This window comes from Nyctibius grandis, chromosome 4, assembly GCF_013368605.1.
Source record: "Nyctibius grandis isolate bNycGra1 chromosome 4, bNycGra1.pri, whole genome shotgun sequence".
Classification (NCBI taxonomy): Eukaryota; Metazoa; Chordata; class Aves; order Nyctibiiformes; family Nyctibiidae; genus Nyctibius; species Nyctibius grandis.
This window is the reverse complement of record NC_090661.1, coordinates 74,367,855-74,387,564: the sequence shown is the minus strand read 5'-3', so window position 1 is coordinate 74,387,564 and position 19,710 is coordinate 74,367,855. Positions and strand designations below refer to the sequence as shown.

Genomic DNA, 19,710 nt, shown 5'->3' with positions numbered 1-19,710 from the left:
AGTTCTCTATCCTACCCCATAAAATTCCCATCCTCAGATATGGAAATAAGATAGAAAATTTAGCCTCCTCTTACTACATAGGAACTTGTCTGGATTTCTTTGAGATCTGTTACCCACTACACTTCCAACAGGAGCTTCTGAGCCGAAGAGAGCCAACATAAAAACTGTGAAATGAAGGGATTCTCGGACAGCTTAACTTGACCTTCCTGAATCTGACAGTCTTGGCCTAGCAACAGGGAAGGCTCTTGTTTTATGCTGTCTGAGATCGAGACGGTCACACTACTGGAACAACCTGGGCTAAGGCAGGCCAAATGGAAGTAAGGAAAGCACTGTTAGGAGGATACTGGTCAAAGGACCAGCAAAACGTGTGACAGCGCATCACAGAACAGAGTAGCTCCAGAGTGGAATCACTGGCACTTCCTGTTTTGATCAACTGATTCAAAAGATGACATGGACTTCTGGTTACTCCACTCCTGGAAAATGCTTTGAGCACACTGACCTGCATTTCCCATTTGTGGTTTGAGCCTGAAGTGGCTCAGCCTGTTTGCTATGGAATTAACTCCTAGCAAACAGTTTGCCACCAAGGAAATCCAGAGGCAGCTAACCCAACATTACAGAAGAATTGCTTCCTAAATGAATGGAGGAGATCTTACGCAGTCTTGATGGTTAATAAGAAAATCATTGCAGGAACATCATCTTGTCACTGGCAGATTTTGTTCTGAAACACTTGGCACGTATTCCTGGCTACTGAACAAACAAGCTCTATCACATGAGAAAACATGGTTCTACCACCACCGGTTTGCGAGAAGAGAGAAAGATGACAACTCTACAGAGCTAGAAGCTGAAAAGTAGGAAGTTACTCCTAAACTGTCAACTAAAATTATTGGTTCATTAGCGGTACATTAGAGGTACTTCATCTCCTTCTAGCTGATGACTTGCTGCAGGCAAGTCAAACTAAGGGAGTATTTTACATTTTAATGGCGGGGAGGGGGGAAGTCATCCAAGTCCAGTTTTCAGTACCCCAAAGAAAACAAAGTAATCATACAATCAAAATCTTTATATTAAATAAAGAGACAACATGATACAGGAGACCAGTTGCAGAAGGTAATTAAGCATATATACCCATATTGATTAGGCGTAATATACTAAGCTGTATTTCTCCAGTTACATCGCACTAGAAATGCTAGACTTGCACAAATTCACAGTTGCAATTAAAAGACAGACATTTACCCTACTAAGTAAGATGTAAGAAAACTTTACGCTGTTTCAAAACATAAAGTAGAACTAGCAAAAGTACAACAAAGGGCCATATTACAAAGAGATTCCATATTAAAGGAAGATTAAAATACACCATCTTGAGAACTGTCAGAGAGATGTATGATACTCTTCATTGAACCTTAACATGGGGGAGATAACCAGAGAGATTTAATCACAACTTCTCTCTGTACACCAACCAGGAACTAACAAACAAATTATCAAGCAGCAGGTTTAGATGCAAACAAAATGCACCTTTTGTATATAACAAACATTTAAAACTAAACCTTCACTTTCAAAGGGTTTTGTGGGTGTCAGAAGTCATAAATGGGCTCAAAAAATACACCTGAAAGCAGGTCAGGCTATGAAATACAATACCACTGCTCTCTCTCTCAGGAAGTACATAAAATGTCTGATCAACACCTAGGACGCTGTACTCTGTCCACATCTGGTATTTATAGTTTTTTGCTCTTTTGGCCTTGGTAAACTTATTTTTTGTCTTTGCCACCTTGCTATTGAAATTCAAGGACAAAGTTATGAAAACAGAAGGTAGAAAAGAAAAGAAATGATTAGCAAAATTACTCGTTTTTATTTGGTTCTGACAAGCTCCCTTCTTGCTATTTGTGTGCTTGTTGACTTACAAGCTCATAATCCTTAGTAAAAACTGGACAAGCTGTATCAAGATAGGGAAATTTTGTGGTGGAGTGGTGTTGCCACTTTTTGCCAGATCAGCTGTTTACATACAGGGAAAGCATAAAACAACCTCCCTCCCTCAACTGTTGCTAATACTATTACTATTTAGAAAGACAGTGGACAAGAAGAAGGGGAAAAAAGTAACTTGTGAAGGTGGCTGGGGGTGGTGGTGGTGTTTGGTTTGTTTTCTTTTTCCCTTTTTAAAATAATATTGCATCCATAGTTTTCAACCCAACTGTATATGCTTATGCCCTGCCACTTGACAGTGGAAAGCTATTGCCCAGCCACATCAGCAAAATAGTTAGTACCAGCAAAAAAACGCCCTTCTGTCTTTCCCTCTGTGTAGCAGAAGGGCATCCACCCATTTTTCAGTTCATTTCAATTCAGGAGAGCATCTGAAAGACACTTAAGAGGGAAATACAGATGGTATCTCAAAGACATACTAATGAGCATTTACTGGTAACTCTTTATTCAGAGAGCTCACCTATACATGGTGTCTCCAGGCATTACCCTTCCCTCAAATCTCTCATATGAAAGGAGTGAGATTTGTTCATTAATAAGCTTACATCACTACTTCTCTAAATATGCATTGGCTCTAAATGCTTTGGGAGTGGGATCATTGAGAACAGAGGGCAGAGTGATGAAAGAACTGTTTTATCATGACCCATTCTCTACCCTCTACCAGTCTCTACTCCTATAAAATAAAACACTGAGTTTCACCCAAACACAGATTATGCTTTCACTTTAGTGTGTCGATCGCTCTTCTAAATGGCTGATGTGGTTATAGTGTCCATGGCAGACCATCTAGATTAATGACGCTGTTTAATGCTACAAATAGCTCTTAAAGTACACAGTCTTCCATTAGTATGCACATGTTCCCCAAACACTTAATGTCAATTTTGAAATCTGCTTGTAATTATAAACCTGAGAATAGAAACCGTTCTTTCTGGTAGACAAAAGAGTGATCTTTCAGGACAGTGCCTCATCTGCAGTGTCCTCTACTGATAAACAATTTGAGAACTGTCATTTATTTATTTTTCAACTGTCTATCTCAATCTCATTGGAGGAGAAATGATCTGCTCCTCTCCTCAGGAAGAAAAAGGGAAGAAATTAGTTCTTGGTTTTGTGTCAGTGAAAAGTCTGTAATTTTCAGCACTGACTCCAAGTACTTTACCTTTGAGTAATACAGAAGTACGTTAAATCTATGCTGGCTGTTGCTTTGTTTGCAAGATGCACAGTACAACTGGCCTTTGAATTATCCAACATCTTTCTAGGAATATGTGATTGAATGAGAAGAAATAGTAGTTGCCTGTCTTCTTGTCTTGTCAGGCATAAAATAACCTGAGGAAAATAGGAAGGTGAAAGAAGGTAACATACATCATCAAGACATGCATTCAGCACGTAGACCAGATTACGATCTTCCTCACCTGAAGTCCTGTAAATTGACTACAAATTTTGCACTTGTCAACACTAGTTCCAACTTCATAGCTTTGTGAATTTGCTTATGATGTGCAGAAAGTTACAGGTTTTGAGCAATAAGTCAGCTAAAGATAAAATATGGGTTAGCTGAAGTCAACACTGATCTTTCCCTAGGAGCTGTTTCTCTAAAATTTGACCTCCAAAAGAGGATACATGCTTCTCTCTGTCAGTCAAATGTATGAATGTCAAACGTATGTTAAGATTCCTTAGCTGATCTCCGTAAGTGAAAGAGGCACAGTCCTGTTTTAAGTAAAAGTTTCTGTTTTCCTGAAAAGGGGTTCAACATCTGTTTGTAACGGTGGCCAAAATCTGCAAGGTAACACAATCTAAGATGCAAACTTCCTTTGAGAAGAGCAGGTGATGATTGGCAAAACCTGCTAGCGTTAAGCCTCTGAAACTGTCCCACCTTTTACAGAGACCCCATTTCTACCCAAATTGGAAGAACTGAGAAGTGCCAACAGCATCACAGCTTAAAAACAACTGTATGTGGGTATTGCCTCAGCTCCAGTTAAGCAAAACTGGAACAGTGAGAAGCTAGACGTAGGAGGGCCAGTGCTCACTATCTGTTTTTTAAACAGATTTAATGTTGCAGAAAAGAATTCTGAAATATGTCAGAAATCTGACATTTCAGGATTATTCTACTTAGCCTCTTAGTTACATAAAGGAAAAAAAGCTTCAGGCACGACAAAGCAGCAAACTATGAACCAAACACCTCCATCACTCATAATCAACCACAGGAATACCTTTAAAATATTGAGGCAGTGGAATTTAGTATGGAAAAAAATTATAATGTTTTTATTAATAGCAGTAATAATAAAAAAAAGTGCAATAACATTTTGTACTAATCAAACACTGTGCCAGAAGACAAGACACCCAACAGGCATGTCACTTAGTTGTGTTACCAGTCCTTTATTTCAACTAAAGCATTAGTACTAATCATGACTAGACAAATTGTACCAAATAAAATTTGTCTGATATGGTAACTTTTTTCCAATGTATCTTTTCTACAACAGAGTCTCTGTAGTTGATGCTGTTTTCTCTTTTTTTCATAACTGAAACAAGGACAGAGAGTAGATCAAATAGCTGTTTCAGTATGGTATTAAAGACTGTCACTAGCATAAAAAAAGAAGGCTCAGAAATTTTTATAAGAAAGATATGGTGGCTGCTTATCATATGCTTTTTATCCCTGAAATACTTTAAATAAAATTTTGCATGCATTAACTTTACCTCAGAATTAGGAAACTGGATGAAACTGTATTGTACTTCAAGCTTCCTCCAGACTGTTTTCATCTGTACTTCCACTTCATTAGTTCAAAGGTGATATTATGGAAATGCATATTTCTGTTAATCTGTAAAACAGGAAGAGAATTTCACTTAAGAGGTATCTGAAGAAATTGTATTGACAGTTTATAGCACATGATGTGAACTGCACATTGCAGATACTGGTATCTGGAATTACGGAAACCATCTGCTATTATGAGCTGCTCCTAGCTAGAAAAAACTTAGATTCCTGCATTTCTAATAGTTGCATGGTTGCAGTAGATTTGTAAAATACTGTCACCAAAGAGCATTTAAAATTAATTTTATTTATATTATATCATTAAATTATTCACTCATATACTTTAAAAAAAAACAACAACAACAAAGAAGAGTATTTCTATCCTTTAGTATAAATACAAGTTTGTCTTAGATGAATGGTGATGTCAGGGAAGAAGGGTGTTAAAAATCTCTGTAGACAGTTTTCCTATGAAAATAAGCTTTTCTGATCTCTCCCAATAACTCTTGGATTCACCTGGTCTATACCAACCAGATTTGTAAGCCTCCAGAAGCCAAGTTTCTCCAATTTTTTATTTTTTTTAAGTTTTTTTTTAAACAGTCAGCAGTCTAGAGGAAGGACACATTGTTGGTGACACCAATGGAAAAAACAAATAAACAATGCACAAATCAATTTTTATTAAACACTGAAGAATCTGTGAGACTGCAGCTGCACAACAAAAATCCCCTGGTGTCACCCCATTAGTTCTAGTACACAAGGAACTGCAATATACTGAGAAATAATCAACAGTTTATTGTAGCTGCACACAGGCATGATTACTCCTGGGAAGAAAAAGCAAGTCAAGAATTTGGGAAAAAGTACTGGCAATAGGGTGGGTTTGATTTTTTGTTTCTGTTTTTGAATTGGCATATGTCCAAGCACTAGAGGAAAGCACAGTACAGGCTCTTACCTGGCACGCTAACAACTGTGAGCAAGCCTGACTTGTGTCAAGTCCCAAAGCTTTCAAATGCATTGTGGATAGCTAAGTTGGAGTTATCAGCTTTACTACGTAGATTCCATCTTGAGCATATGCTACCTATTGCCAGCTCTTCCCATTTTATCACAGTGTCACAATTTTTGAATGTTTCCATCATCCGAAGCTTTCAAAAAGATCATACAAGAATTTTATCATTTAGAAGTCCCAGTCTTATGACTGCAAACATAACCTTGAAAGTAACACAAAGGCTTAAACACCAATAATCCAGCTATACTGTTAAAAAACATACAACCAGTCTTACAGTGTAGAGATGTAACGACTTCTTTTTGAATGCCAAGGCCAACAGTGCTGGGAATAGGGATGCACAAACCATGTGCCTGCATGATTTCCAGCAGAGGAAGAGTTTCAGCATCCACTTTCCTTCTCTTTTCCTTTCTAAGCACCATAAAGACCTTTACCATTACAAAAAGGTCAGAATACTTCTGTCTCCATGTCCATTTATAAGCACTGTTCCTCACACACTGAGGTTTAATAGTCTTGGTAATAAATAATGAATTTGTATAAAACAGTAACCTGAAACCATCCTGAATATCAGATAGCACCAGTTCTTAAAGACAACTGTCTCCATTGAGCAGACAGGCTGACACTTAACTGTTATTTCTTCCATGGTAAAACTGAAAAAACATTCTTGCCATGCAGAAGTGTTTGTGGAGATTGTTTTTGCTTTTTTAAAGCAAGTAAAGCATCTGCACAATATATCCATCTCTTTCTCTCTATAACCAAAGAATTTGAGTTCATCTTCTGTTGGACTCCAAAAGAAACAACTACAAAGAGAAAAAAGTTGGTGTGCTTTCTGTTTTTACATCTCCAATCCCTCTGTATCTAGTATCTGATTTATACAAAGGCCACTTTGTATTATTTAAAGAGGCTGCTTTACAAGGGTAGAGACATTTCTGAACAATGCTGGTCTTTTTTTTTTTGGTTGTTTTTAAAACGATGTCCTCTAGATTTTTTTCCCCAAACTCCCAAATTGGTGAAATACTTAGTAACTGTTAATTTCTGTAAGCATTCATTGCATTTCGTGATCCCACTCCCATGTATGAGATAGCCAAGCTCTCTTACCAAACAATTATTTTAGTGAACTTCCTGATCTGCACTGCACTAGGTATGTCTACATTAGCATTTCAATTCAAATCAGGACTGCACTTTTGAAGTCAATCTCCCAAACAACCCTATTTTCCTTGCTTTGCTTTACATTGCAAAGCAGTCTCCTAAGTACATGAACCAGATTTCTTTTGAATAAAACTAGATCAGAGAATGAGGTTTAGGTGTGTATTGTACACACTCCAACCACTAACAGGAATTCAGCCACAGAATCAGATGAGGACCAGCTTGAAACAAAACCCTCACAACCTGTATAGCGTGGATGCCAGGTTCTCAGCACCTGACAGATCTGATCCTATTACACCACACTGCTTGGTAACATGGACACAGCCTCTTTTATGACTGTCATGGTTTGACCCAGCAGGCAGCTAAATACCACAAATACCAAATTTTTGTGTCAGTTCCAAATTCATCTCTCCCTTTTTTAAAAGGGGAACTACAAAACCTCTGTCATGCATGGGACTGAAGTTAGTGATAATTATTAATTCATGTGAGTGACCTCACTGTGTTAGTATTTCTTCCATTTCTTCATTGGCATGAGATGCTACTTAAGAACATACTTAATTTTATAAAAATCAATTGACTTAAATATTTATTTTACACAGTTACCCAAAATGTTTAATTATTAATGGATTAGTTTTTTCAAAATGTTTAGTGCCATTCTTGATGGCATCTTCCAGAGAAGCGCTAACAAGAACAAAATAAAACTATTGAATTATTCGCACAATTCCACCTTCACTTTATTAGAACTTGGTCTACTACAACAACTACAAGAAGCACAAACTCAAAAGTACAGAGCCTCACAGTGCTTGTCACTAGTTACATATTAAATCCAGATTTATCTGGGAATTTTTCTAAGTGTTAAGATTAAATTCAGGATCTTCATATACCATTAACTCATATACCATATACATAACATTAAATATCAGCATCCAATCTCGGAAAAGAAAAATTTGAATTACATGGAGACACTAATACCTAGCTAACCCAGAGAACTGTAAATTCTCTGCCACTGGCAGGGCCCAAGGAACAGTCAGAATGCCTAAGCTGAGCTGATTTAAGCCTCATTCTGTGTGTGTGAGGGTAAAGGGCTACCCTGCTAGCGCAGGGCAGAGGGCAGGAACCAACAGCCGTGAGCAGGACAGACAGACAGGAGGGACTCACAGTGGCAAAGCTCAAGTCAGACTGACTCACCTCGAGGAGGAAAACATACTCAGGCTGTAGATTCCTTTTTCTTGCCTTCCTATCTCTAGAGATCCTGCTTCCCTTCCCAGTAGCTCCTGTTCCTCCAGCTGCAGGGCCACATCCAGCTCACTCCCTCACCTGTCTCTTCTTCTGACGCTAAAAAATTTCCTGGCACTTGACTCTCCCTAGACTCTGTTCCTCCAATTCATTCCCCCTTTGCTCCAACTGCCTCACCAGTTTTCAGCTGAATTACTTTATTCATCTTAAATTATCTCTTCCTCCTCAAAGGACCTTGCTACTTGTTACGGTTGGGGAAATATGCTAAAATTTGAGAATTGCCCTTTATTTGGGGGATGGGCTGGGTGGGATATGTAACTTTCATTCCTTCAGTATGAATTAGAAATTTCACAGCAGAATAAGACACCAGAGGTAGATGAAGGGCATTCCTGATGTGGCTATAAACATCCAGTACGCTGACAAATCTATAGCTGAATAAGCACCACAGCTTTTAGCCCAGAAACAGACAGGAAAAGTTGGCACGTGGGAAATCTGCAATTTCAGGAAGACAGGATGCTCAGAAGGGCTTTACCTTTAAATGAAAATTGACTTACCACAGCTCTTCGAAACAGAAGGGTGCAAATGGCAAATCTTTGTGCTATTAGACATCTCTAACTCAGGTGTGCATTTTAAACGCAAAATTATATGTATTTAAGGAATGTAAGTTTGGAAAGTAACTTTAATTAAAGGAACGTAACAGTTAAAGTAATTCAATTGCAATTAAGTACATGATCATACAAGGACTCATTGGTACAGACAATAGGTTAAATACTTCTCCATTCATTCCAGCTTCCAGTTACTTCTTTCCTGCTCTTTTACTTCCTCCAGCCACCACTGCTTCACCAGTGCAGGGTTAGCTGTTCAGCTAATCACACCTTTATGCCAATCTATGAAACAGAACTTGTTTTAAAGTTCCTGTAAATGAACATCAGGTCACAGACATGGGTTAGGGTGATATCAGACAAACAGTTAAATCTGAAATAAAACAGGGGCAATAACCTTCAGCATCTGAGATTTGGGATGGGAGCAGAGGGGAGAAGGAGAAAAGCAGGTGGTGCTCACAATGTGTCTCCATATGCAGTGCCAGGGAGTTCAAGGCCAGCTGACGGCTCTGTTAACCATAGATGGGAGAGGTTTCAGAATCAGAATTTTTCATTTTTGGGTAAACTATAGTCCTAAACAAAAGGCTTTTTGTTTGAAACCTATGCACAAAGAAAATACACTGCAGGCCCAGACAGCAGCCTAGAAGATGCTTCAGTTAACAGTCTCGTGACTGCCACTAGAAAATTTAGCCAGAGTTGCTGTAAGCTAGAAAGAGTTTGAAAAATCGTGAGTATACTGCTTTTAAAAATCTACTATAGCTGTGAAATTTTAGTGGAATTTTAAAGGGAAAGCAGCCATACCAAATTTCCAAATCCTACTTCAAAGTTCGCGTCCAATGATATTAATTTCTAAGGAAAACCTTTTCAACGAATTTATATGTGAGAAAAACATCACAGCATGCTGGGAAAGGGAAACATCATACTGCCTGTGGCACATCTGGGGCTTGGTGGTTTCGTCTGTAGAACAGGGAAGGTATACAAGCAAGAACATCTTGTTGAACAAACAGCCCTTCCAAATTCAATGGGACCGTTACATGAAATAAAATGAACTGGCTGAACAAGCATATCGCTTTCCAGCCTCTGGACAGCAAGTTTTTCAGGTAACAAGATGTGAAATAAGAGCCTGAAATATGGTTCAAGCACATTTGCCCAATTCTTGAGGCAAGCTAGTTCAAAATTGTTCAAAATCACTTAAGTAAAAATATACCTACATGAAAGCTAATTTTAAAAATTAATTTTATGCCTGCATTCCCATGAGTTTTAATAAACAATCACCAAGTTATTCTTGCAAGGTATTAAAAATACAATATTGCAGCATTTCATGTCATACTATTCTTCACGTCTCTATTAGAGTGGTTTGGCCTTTCTATACATCTGGTCAAGCATCTCAAATTAGTTCAGGATACACTGATCTTTTTAGCACTTTCAGGTTGTTCTTGGAAAGCCTAGATTTTGTTGTCTTTATTGATTACTGCATGGATCTCTTCTGGATGAAAAAAACTGTAATCATTTGTGGGGATATTTACAGAACTTCAGAAACACTAGCTTGGAATAGTTTGATGAAAACAAGATATCACATATAAATAAGACAGTCTTAAACATCAACTGCTCAATTTAAGAACTAATCTAACCTGGCTGGTTGGTTGTGCAGGCAGGTAGAATAACGAGTGCTACTGCCACTAATGCAAAATCTCTTGATTGACCTTTCATTTCCAGTCTGACCGAAAATATAGGACAAAACTGTACAATTTTTTTAAAAAATACAACTGTTTTTCTTCAAGTCAGGTCTCCCTCTTTTTAGGATAAATTTCTTCTCTACCAGAGGCATGCAGTTTTCTTCTTACTGGGACAGAATTTTTATTTATTTCATGAACATTATTAGTCGGACGTTAAATCAATGGACTAGGCCTAGCACATTGACATATTTTTTTTTTTCAGAACAGAGACAGCTACTCTTCCAGGTCCTTAAAGAACTTGTCTACTTGGGATGTATCAGAGGACTCTTCACATGTCACAGCATTTGGTCCCTTTACTAGGAGGAGCGGGTCTGTGCCCTAGGAACAACGTGAGCTTCTTCTTCTGAGGCCTTACAATCACGCAAGCTCACACAGACAGAAGACGCCCTGAACAGGTAATATCTGAAGGACCAACACACTGCTTCACAGCTAGGTACTCTCCCTGCCCTTGTTACACATTTCTGTCTTCATCACCCGAACTTCCTGCTGAGATATAAGACAAAGTGTTCTACACAATCAAGCCCCTGAAAAATCATTACCTCAGGGCATATCTAGAAGTAGTAGAACACAAATTCCTGCGTACGGCGGGACTGTGCAGTACCAGACAGAGAGACAGGATGCATTTCCCAGAATGACATGAATCTGCATAAATCACAATGCACTGCACTCTCCACAACACCTAGTGACACAAGGAATTCATTACTGGGGCTATGAGAATCCAGACATAAACCTCTTTAGACCCATAATGAAAGCCTGCCTCGGCTTTTACTTCGTCCTTGCAGATGTAATTTCCTATAGTAGAAAGAGTTTAAGCCTCCTGATTTCTTAGAGGATATCTTGAATATTTTATTTTGGTATACATCATCTGGAGTCATCTGAAAGACTCCACAGCCTGCTGTGCTATGAGAGCAGGCTCTGCACTCCCAGTGAAGCCGCAGTGTTCCTCGCAGTCATCTTAAGCGTTCTTCACCCAATGATCCAGCAGAAGCTGAAGAATCAGTTGATGCTCCATACTTTGGGGCTAAAAGGAATCTGACAACAGCTCACTGTTAAAACAAAAGCAGTTATATAGTAGGCCACCATCAAAGGCAACCCCATCAGCCTACAGCACTGGTGATACATCAAAGCCAGACAGTTCATTCAGTGCAGAGAGGTCAAGTCAGAATCTGACTTGCCAAGCTTTGTCAAAAAACAACTGGGCTAAAGTCTTTGCTGTGCAGCTCCTTCTTTCATCATATTCCACAGCTCTCCAAGTATCCATAACAGTTCTCTAACAAGTACTTTTGCTTTTCAAGAGAGATCTAAAACTCAACTGTTCTACCTCAGCTTTGGAGGTACCCAACCCAAAGCTCCTCCATCCACAATCTGAACTTCCTCTCAGGATACTGAAGACAGATTGGCCCCATGGTTAACAAAGTCTTCTGCTGCATTTCACATCCCTGAAAACATAAGGCTAGTTTGTGATACCATGGACCTCACAAGCCTTCCAGAGCTTCAAAAACTAGATAAAACACCTAGGCTTGCTCCATGCTGTTTAGCCATCAGGCAAATTTCACAGTCAATGTTCCCAGCATGCTTCAGACCCTCGCTGGGCCCTACTCACCACCTGGCTAATAGGTTGCCTTGTGTGGATGGAAGCAACAATAAAATTTGATCACTTGGCACACAGACCCAGAGGCACGCATTCTTATCATAATACTGGTCCTGGGAATGCTGCCCAGACTTCCATTTCTCTCTGACAAAAGAGCCAATGAAATCTAGCTTCTGCCTGTGCCGCAGGACATACTAGACCACATTTTGATAGGTGATCCTCTTCTCCCTCCCTCCAAGATTCCTGCAAAAGGTCAAGTATTTTTTCAATTTGTCTTTTTTTACAGAGTAATTCAAATGGTGAGAAATATTTTCAGGAATCCCTTGGTTTTAAAAAAAAAAAAAAAAAAAAAAAGAAAAAACAAAAAAAAAGTTCTGCCACAGCTTTAAAATCCCATGGTCTTGGGCACTATCAAAATACCATAGAGCAAACAAGACCCCAAAACTGCACTAGTGTTCCATCACACTGATTTATACCTCTGCATGCATGTGCAGGATTAATGTTTGGTTTCTTTCATTTTTAAATCAAACCATAGCCACGCAGAACAGTATTAAACACAGCTTGTGGGGTTGGTAACTTCTGACAAAGAACACAGGTGACAGGAACACATAGCTGGGAATGAGAAAACCTTTCCAAGGAGATCACTGCCTTCAGCAAACCAGTAAGTCAGAGCTGTCATCTCAACAGCTCTGAACACATGGAAGCATGACAGCATCTTTAAGGAAATCAGGAGACACCCCTGACACCCCCCCCCCCCCCCCCCCCCCCCCGAAATGGTTAAAGGCCTTCACCATGAGCAGACTTATCAGGTACATAAGTTTTCCTACAGAAAATGACGTGGACTACACTATAACATTCAATAGAGTAAAAGAGCACTCCTGGGAAAACCAATAAAACATGTGCTGGAGCTCAAAAAATTACTACTTTTTAATTCAGATATAAGAATACAAACATATCCAGATATTTTTGGCAGTTTAAACAGTATTAAGTACTAAGAGTCCTTTCAATTAACGTTCTTCTAAAAATCATAAAAACACTTCTTTATTAGCTCAAAAGTGTTCCTCCCCAAAAGCAAAATAAACACCTACATCTCTGTCATAACCCAGTCTTTCACAACAGAACACTCAAAGTATGAATGCCTTCCCCTATTGGATCTAACACACAGAAAACAGTTGAAGGTCAGTCATCATGCATTTTAGTTGTCAGCGGTAACTATTATAAAAGAATATGGAAACCTTAAGGTCCAGAAGTTAGCAGCTGGCACAGAGGCAGAGCTGAATGTTTAGGTTTTTTCCCTGGAGGTATAAACACACACATATTCTATCAAATAGTCTGTACTGAAACCAAAATCCTATTGGCATTAGAGGCACAAAAGCAGAGAATTCTTGCTTCACTCAATAAAATCTGTTTAAGTCTGCTAAAACATATAAACCTTAAAATCTGCATGTTTCCACCACTGTAAAGTAAAATGAAAGAATCAGTCAACTATCATTAAATCTTAAAACTGGCAGTGACTACAAAAGCAAGGGAAGTACAATCAGATGAAATTCGTGCAGTGTGCATCATATCAAGAACATAGAGAAGTGGGTTCATATTTATACACTAAACCCTAAATTTAGGCTCCTATTGATGTAATCCCTAATGATAAAAAAACCCACAATGCATACTTCATTTTCTGTAACTGATTAGCCATACTTTAATCAACACTAGAATTTTATTAAAATGTATTGCAAAGTGTTTTCCTTCAGACTAGTTATGACTTATCAACACCGCTTTGGGAAAAACTGAATACAAGAAGGATGCTCAAATAAGAAGCAGATGAAGTGGCTTAGAATGCTGCAAAAGATCTGTGCATCCTTTGGAGATTCCAGCTGTTGACAATCATCTGTATAAGGATATATAAATATATATATATATAAAGTTTGGTTCCCAGTAGGCCCATCCATATTCCCCAGATTACAACCTCATTTTTGTGAAATAGCGATAGGATATTTGGAGAATAACCAAACTCCCACAAAAAGTTTCTAGAGGAGGCAATCAAGCATAGGAGCCTTTTACAGACAACAGCTTTTAGCTAAAGATAAAAGACATAATATCCAGTCTCCCGCTCTCTTTAAAGTCACTAACTACACAATACTGTATAACAAAACAAAAAGAAAGGCATATAAAAATATCTCAAATTATTCTAGACAACTTCATAATTCATTTGGTCCCAGCATAGTATCTACAATTCAGGTATTTCCATGGTCTATACATTAGATCCTTTTGGATAAAACTTCAGAAAGTCATAATCCGATATTCTTCTAATGCACAGTGTTCCACATCGTTATCGAAAGGGACATTCTGGCTTTCTGCAATTAACTGATGTTACAGAAACAATGGTAAGTCTTTGGCAGAGATGATACAGACCTAGAAATCTTACTATTTTTCATAATTCATAACCCTTCTACATATTACTTTGGTAGCATTTGATTGTATCTGATCTCAAGTGGACTGAACTTTCCTTCATTTGTTTAAAAAAACAGGGTGGTACTCTTCCTGATACCATAATACTGATTTGTTATTCAGAAAACTAGTAGTCCCACTCCCACAAAACACAAGTAGTCTTTTTTGGAAAAGAGATTACACATTAAAAAAAAAATAAAAATATATAACAACTCAAAAGAAAGCTACTAATTATGGAATCAGAGGTCTTTGATTAAGAAGTCTGCACTAGGGACTTGTTCATACACACCTGGTCCCTGAAATTTCTTCAAACATTTTTATTTCAGAAAACAATGAATTAGGGGAATTAGAAGAAAAATCTCAAGTAATAAAACAACCTGGATACTGCTAAAGTATCCTTTTACTCATTAGGATCTTAGAAGATACGACCATAAAAAGAATTTCCATCCTTACCACTTGAATGATGATATGGAACTCCATTTGCAAGTCTACACGCAGGCCACTATGGCCTCAATTTCTGCTTCAGCTGAGCTGAACAGGTTAGACTAAGGCAATGCTGTATCACGTAGGAAGTAATACACATGGGTAGAGAGATTAAGCTGCTCAAAAATCCTCAGCCATTTCAGCTATTAAGTCTAACAACTATACATTCAGAACGCTGGAAGGTGATATTGCCTGTAGTTCTCTGGCCACAAATCATGGACCCTTTCAACTTGACCTAATATTTCTAATGACAGGTTTGTGAAAAAAATAACTACATACAGAACAGACCTGAAGGGCACAGACAAACACAGGGCAGGAAAACTCAATACAAAGTTCTTGGACATGCTGCACAGTTCTCTAAATATCTAATCTCGCCTTTCGCATTTCCTACCAATGTATATACTCAGAAGTAACGGTAAAGAATTTCAGTTCATCTCATCTCAAATTCTCTCCTCCAAATGCACAGGACTACTGCTGCCCTCATCAAGGATCTGAAAGAAAACTAAGTTTGTTTGTTTTTTTTAGAAAACCCACAATGAAAAGAAATTGTGGTAAATACTTGTAACAGCCCACTCACAGAGAACAATACAGATCTCATCTGGTTAACTGCCCGGGAACAGGTTCATGTTATATAGCAAAACCACCTTCTGTGAACAAATACAGATGGGCTGTATCCTGAAAAAAAAAAGGACTTTAAAAAGAATGGCTTAAATAAATCCACAGCTTCTTCAGCCAGGGAGAGGTTTTTGTCAATAAAGCTCTACAGGCACCAGAGGCATGCCACCACCCAAACTAAAACGCACCCATCTGCTTAAGCCTGCTGAGAACTCCAACGTGCTTGGTATTCTGCACATACCTTTAACCGCTCCGACAACGCTGACATATGCTAATCAACTTAACTGACAGATGCTTTCCTTCAGACACATTTTAATATACTAATATACAAGTTAAAGCATCATTCTACAAGTTGTGGATGAACAGGGTGCTCCAAGTTAGACCTGATGAGTGCAAGTGATCATTCTCCACTGCACTTGCTATGAGCACAAAGCTCATGGAAGAAGGGGCAAAAGGGAGAAAACGGGCATAAATTGTTTTTTAGCCAATTCAGCATACCTGAGGGTGAGAGAAGACTCATGAAATATGACCACATGTTCTAATCTTTTTGTATTCTTGGGAGGTAGAGAAAGTAGGTTAGACTTCACTGCCTGTGTTCCACAGTGGCAGAAAGAATAATGTAAAAGCTTTTCCACCAACACTGAGAGAGACCATCAGGGAAATATGTACATTTGTGATAGTTACATTGTTCAATAACATTTATGAAAATGTCATGTTTATTTTAGTTGTGGAAAGCTTGCCCTGCTGCAAGAAACTTAAAGATACTTGACATTGTTGCTTTAATGTGACTTCTAACAAAAAAAAAAAGGGAAAAAAAAAGGAAAAAAAAAAAGCCAAAACCCTCTGACATTAGCAGCTTCTCTTTAGTAAAGGCACAAGAGCCAGCCGCTGACATTCAAATCTCATCTAAATTCAAACAGGAAATACACTTTGAAGAGTTATCAATTATAGACTGATTCACCCATGACTGCTGTGGATTCTCCATTGCAAGACGACTGCTAAAGGCATACTGGATATATTACAGTTAAGTGCATTTACGGCACACTGGCGTAGGCATTTATGTGGGTTTCCTTTTGCCAAGTCCATGAATGGAGAACAACCTCAAGTAAAATTCCTCAAACCTGAAAACACCACACACAGCTCTGTTCAGACTAACCAAGCAGAGCTCCCCACGTACAGGACCACTTGGAATTTAGTGGAGAGAAAGTTCCATTGCACAGAGAGAGCATGGATCATCACAGGAAGATCTTATCTTTCCACCACTGTCTCATCTGTTGCTAATTAATAATATTTAAACTTCAAAAAAAAAATCTTTGAAAAAAGATGGAAATAGAGCTATTTCAGACGCATACATTATTACACCCTGTAACGTATCTCTTAACAAAAAGCTAAAATAAATTCTACAGATACACTTCAAATTATTAATTACCCTAAGTGATTGCTGCTCCATTATTATCTTCTGGGATATTCAAGAGAAAGGAAAACAGAGCATCTTTGCATGTTCCCTTAACTTAGCTATTTCATTTCCTACCCAAATAAGTGAATAAAATTCTTATTTTAACCAAGAAAAAATGCAAAAAGGAGTTCAATATAGAGGTAACCTCTGTCCCTCTCTACACTGAGAATCATCTGGATTCTATTAAACTGTCAAGCAAGTACCAGCGCTAATAGAAAGAGAAATTAAAGAACCAGCAAAATGTTTAACATTGGTAGCTTCTTCATAGGTTGTGCTAAAGTTCCATATGAACCTCAGCTGGTTTAACACTTCAAATGCATGACATCTATTTTATAATATTATACAGGCAAAACGGCAGCTACATATTTTTACCTACTATCCTAGTCTATAGAGCAGCTGCCTCCCCCTCCTAAGCAACTTGTAGAACTATTTATAAAATAGCAATCGATACTGTGAAATTTAGGGGAAGGCAACAAAGACTTCATGTAAGGTTGTCAGATTACCTTATCTCTTAGGTTTCCGTGTTCTAATCTTCTATAACACAGAACACAGACTATACATAGCACTACTCAAAGACACAGTAAGGAAAGGGCCCAACTGCAGACAAATACCTCCTGGGCTCTAAAGAAATTCAGCCTCATCTAGGTGTGTGCTTAAGTGACAAACTTGCGTACGACATACAAACCTCACCAACAGGAGCATTCCTTGGAATACTTTCATACTTTAAATAGATAATAACAATGCAACTGAAGTGTCAGTCTTCAGGTAGGCCTCTTCAGCATAACATCATTCCCACCAAACCAGAAAGCCACTGAATTTCCTTATTCCTTGGAGAAACACATTTCAGCCCACTAATGACTTACTGGAACCTCAGCATTCCCTGTTTGACAAGAATGCAAGACACTTGCAAGTGCTGATAGATTTCAACACTGGATAGTTTCCAAGAGTATTCATTGAAAACAGAGAAGAATCACAGTTCAGGGTAGCAGCTTCCTTACTCAGGTGAAGAAAGGTGAAAAGATGTCTGAGAGCAAATTGAAAGTAGATGACAGAAAAAAGTCAGTTTTTCCTGAAGTGTTTTATAAAGGATTGGTTATTTACATTTTGCCTCTATTTCCTTTTTATGACAAGGTATATCAATTAAAACTCCCATATGTATACCACATAATTAAGCAAGATTATAAGAGGAAGAGATATATACACACTATCATGACCACTTTCACTTGTTCAAATTTGAAATGCAATTATTGGAACAGACAATTGTGGGAAAAATGTACCAGTTATGAATTTAAAATTTATACGATTATATGTCTCACAAAGCCAAGCAGGAAGAAGTTGGATATTCCAAAGTTTTTAAAATGTAAAAGAACTTAAAGAAATATTACTTCCGTAGCTCCTTCCCTATAAACCACAGAATGTTAGGAAGGATGAAAGAATCTTCCACCTTCTTACAAGCAACTTCAAAAACAACCAAAATTGACACAGAATTACATCGCCATGCAGCAACAGACTCCATTTACAGGAGCACTTTTCACATTGTCCCATAAAAGTACACAGCTTTCCTAACTATAAGCCCTACCAACTTAACCCAGGGTCAAAAATGGGTTACTTACTTGGCTTTGCATTAACAGTGGAAGATTCTGCAAAAGAAAGTATGTACCCCAGATACGCCCCTGCTTTTACTTCAGGTGATTTCCTGAAGAATACACGACTGCAAGTCAGGGAACAGCTTTCAAGCACACGAAGATTAGAAAGTCTGACTTGGTTCTGCTGGCTCTAGAAGAGCCACAAGATAAAACAATAAAAGTTACTAAAGTGAGCAGAAATAAATGAGTATATTTAAACCGGAGTTCTGCTGAATAGAGGCAGTACTCTTCACATTCCTTCTCATATTAGTATATTCTCAAAACTAAAATAGAACAAATATTTGAGTATATTTAAACAGAACCACACAACAACTCAATAACAAGCTTACAGCTCTTTATATTTAAAAAGAAAACAGAACTCGAAAGATCTAAGCAATGCAACTAAATCTTGATCAAAGCAGCATGCAATCATATTCTGGCAGTCACTAGAGCAGATGCCTGCCATTAGTGTAATATAAGCATCTCCATAACCTAACTCATCCTAATTTAGAAAGAAAAAGATCTGGGGTAAGAACAAAAAAAAAAAAAAGCTTGAAGTTACAGGAAACCCAGGAAAGGGTGAGCTCAAGATGCTGTAATATATTTTGCTTGTGCATATATGTCTGGAAGTCAGGTGAGATCTAGAAATTCTCAAGGTCTTTAAAAACCAGGATGTCTGTCTCTAACAAGCTAGAATATTATAGGATAATTCAGTGATCAGATTAGATGAGTTATAGACTGTCAAACCGCCAAAACCCCACGTAGATCAGGCTACATGGGTCTTGGCCTTTCCTAAAATTGGAGAAGGCAGTGGGGAACATAATGAGGAAACAATGACAACATGGGCCACAGATACGCACAACCCAACCCAAAAACTCCTAACAGTGCCCTTGAGCAGGGCTACTAACTCTTGCCAAGGCTTGCAAAGGCATAAAACGGGCTCAGGTTATTTTGTGTTTCCTGAGCCAACTTGGGAGGCAGAGGGAGCAAACCCCCAATAAATATTCTTCATGGTACAGCTCAAAAAGCTTAAAGATTCAAGCACTCAAGAATTCTTCTGATAAATGAAGAGC

At 38.2% G+C, this 19,710-nt stretch overlaps 1 protein-coding gene across 3 annotated transcripts in view; it reads right to left on the bottom strand.

Moving 5' to 3' along the window:
* Positions 1 to 19,710, bottom strand: part of BMPR1A (bone morphogenetic protein receptor type 1A) — a 90,791-nt gene that overhangs the window by 45,863 nt on the left and 25,218 nt on the right. For all 3 annotated transcript variants that reach the window (XM_068398628.1, XM_068398626.1, XM_068398627.1), the window contains one exon: positions 4,654 to 4,775. The gene's annotated coding sequence lies outside the window, so the exon portion shown is untranslated. The remainder of the gene's footprint in view (positions 1 to 4,653; positions 4,776 to 19,710) is intronic.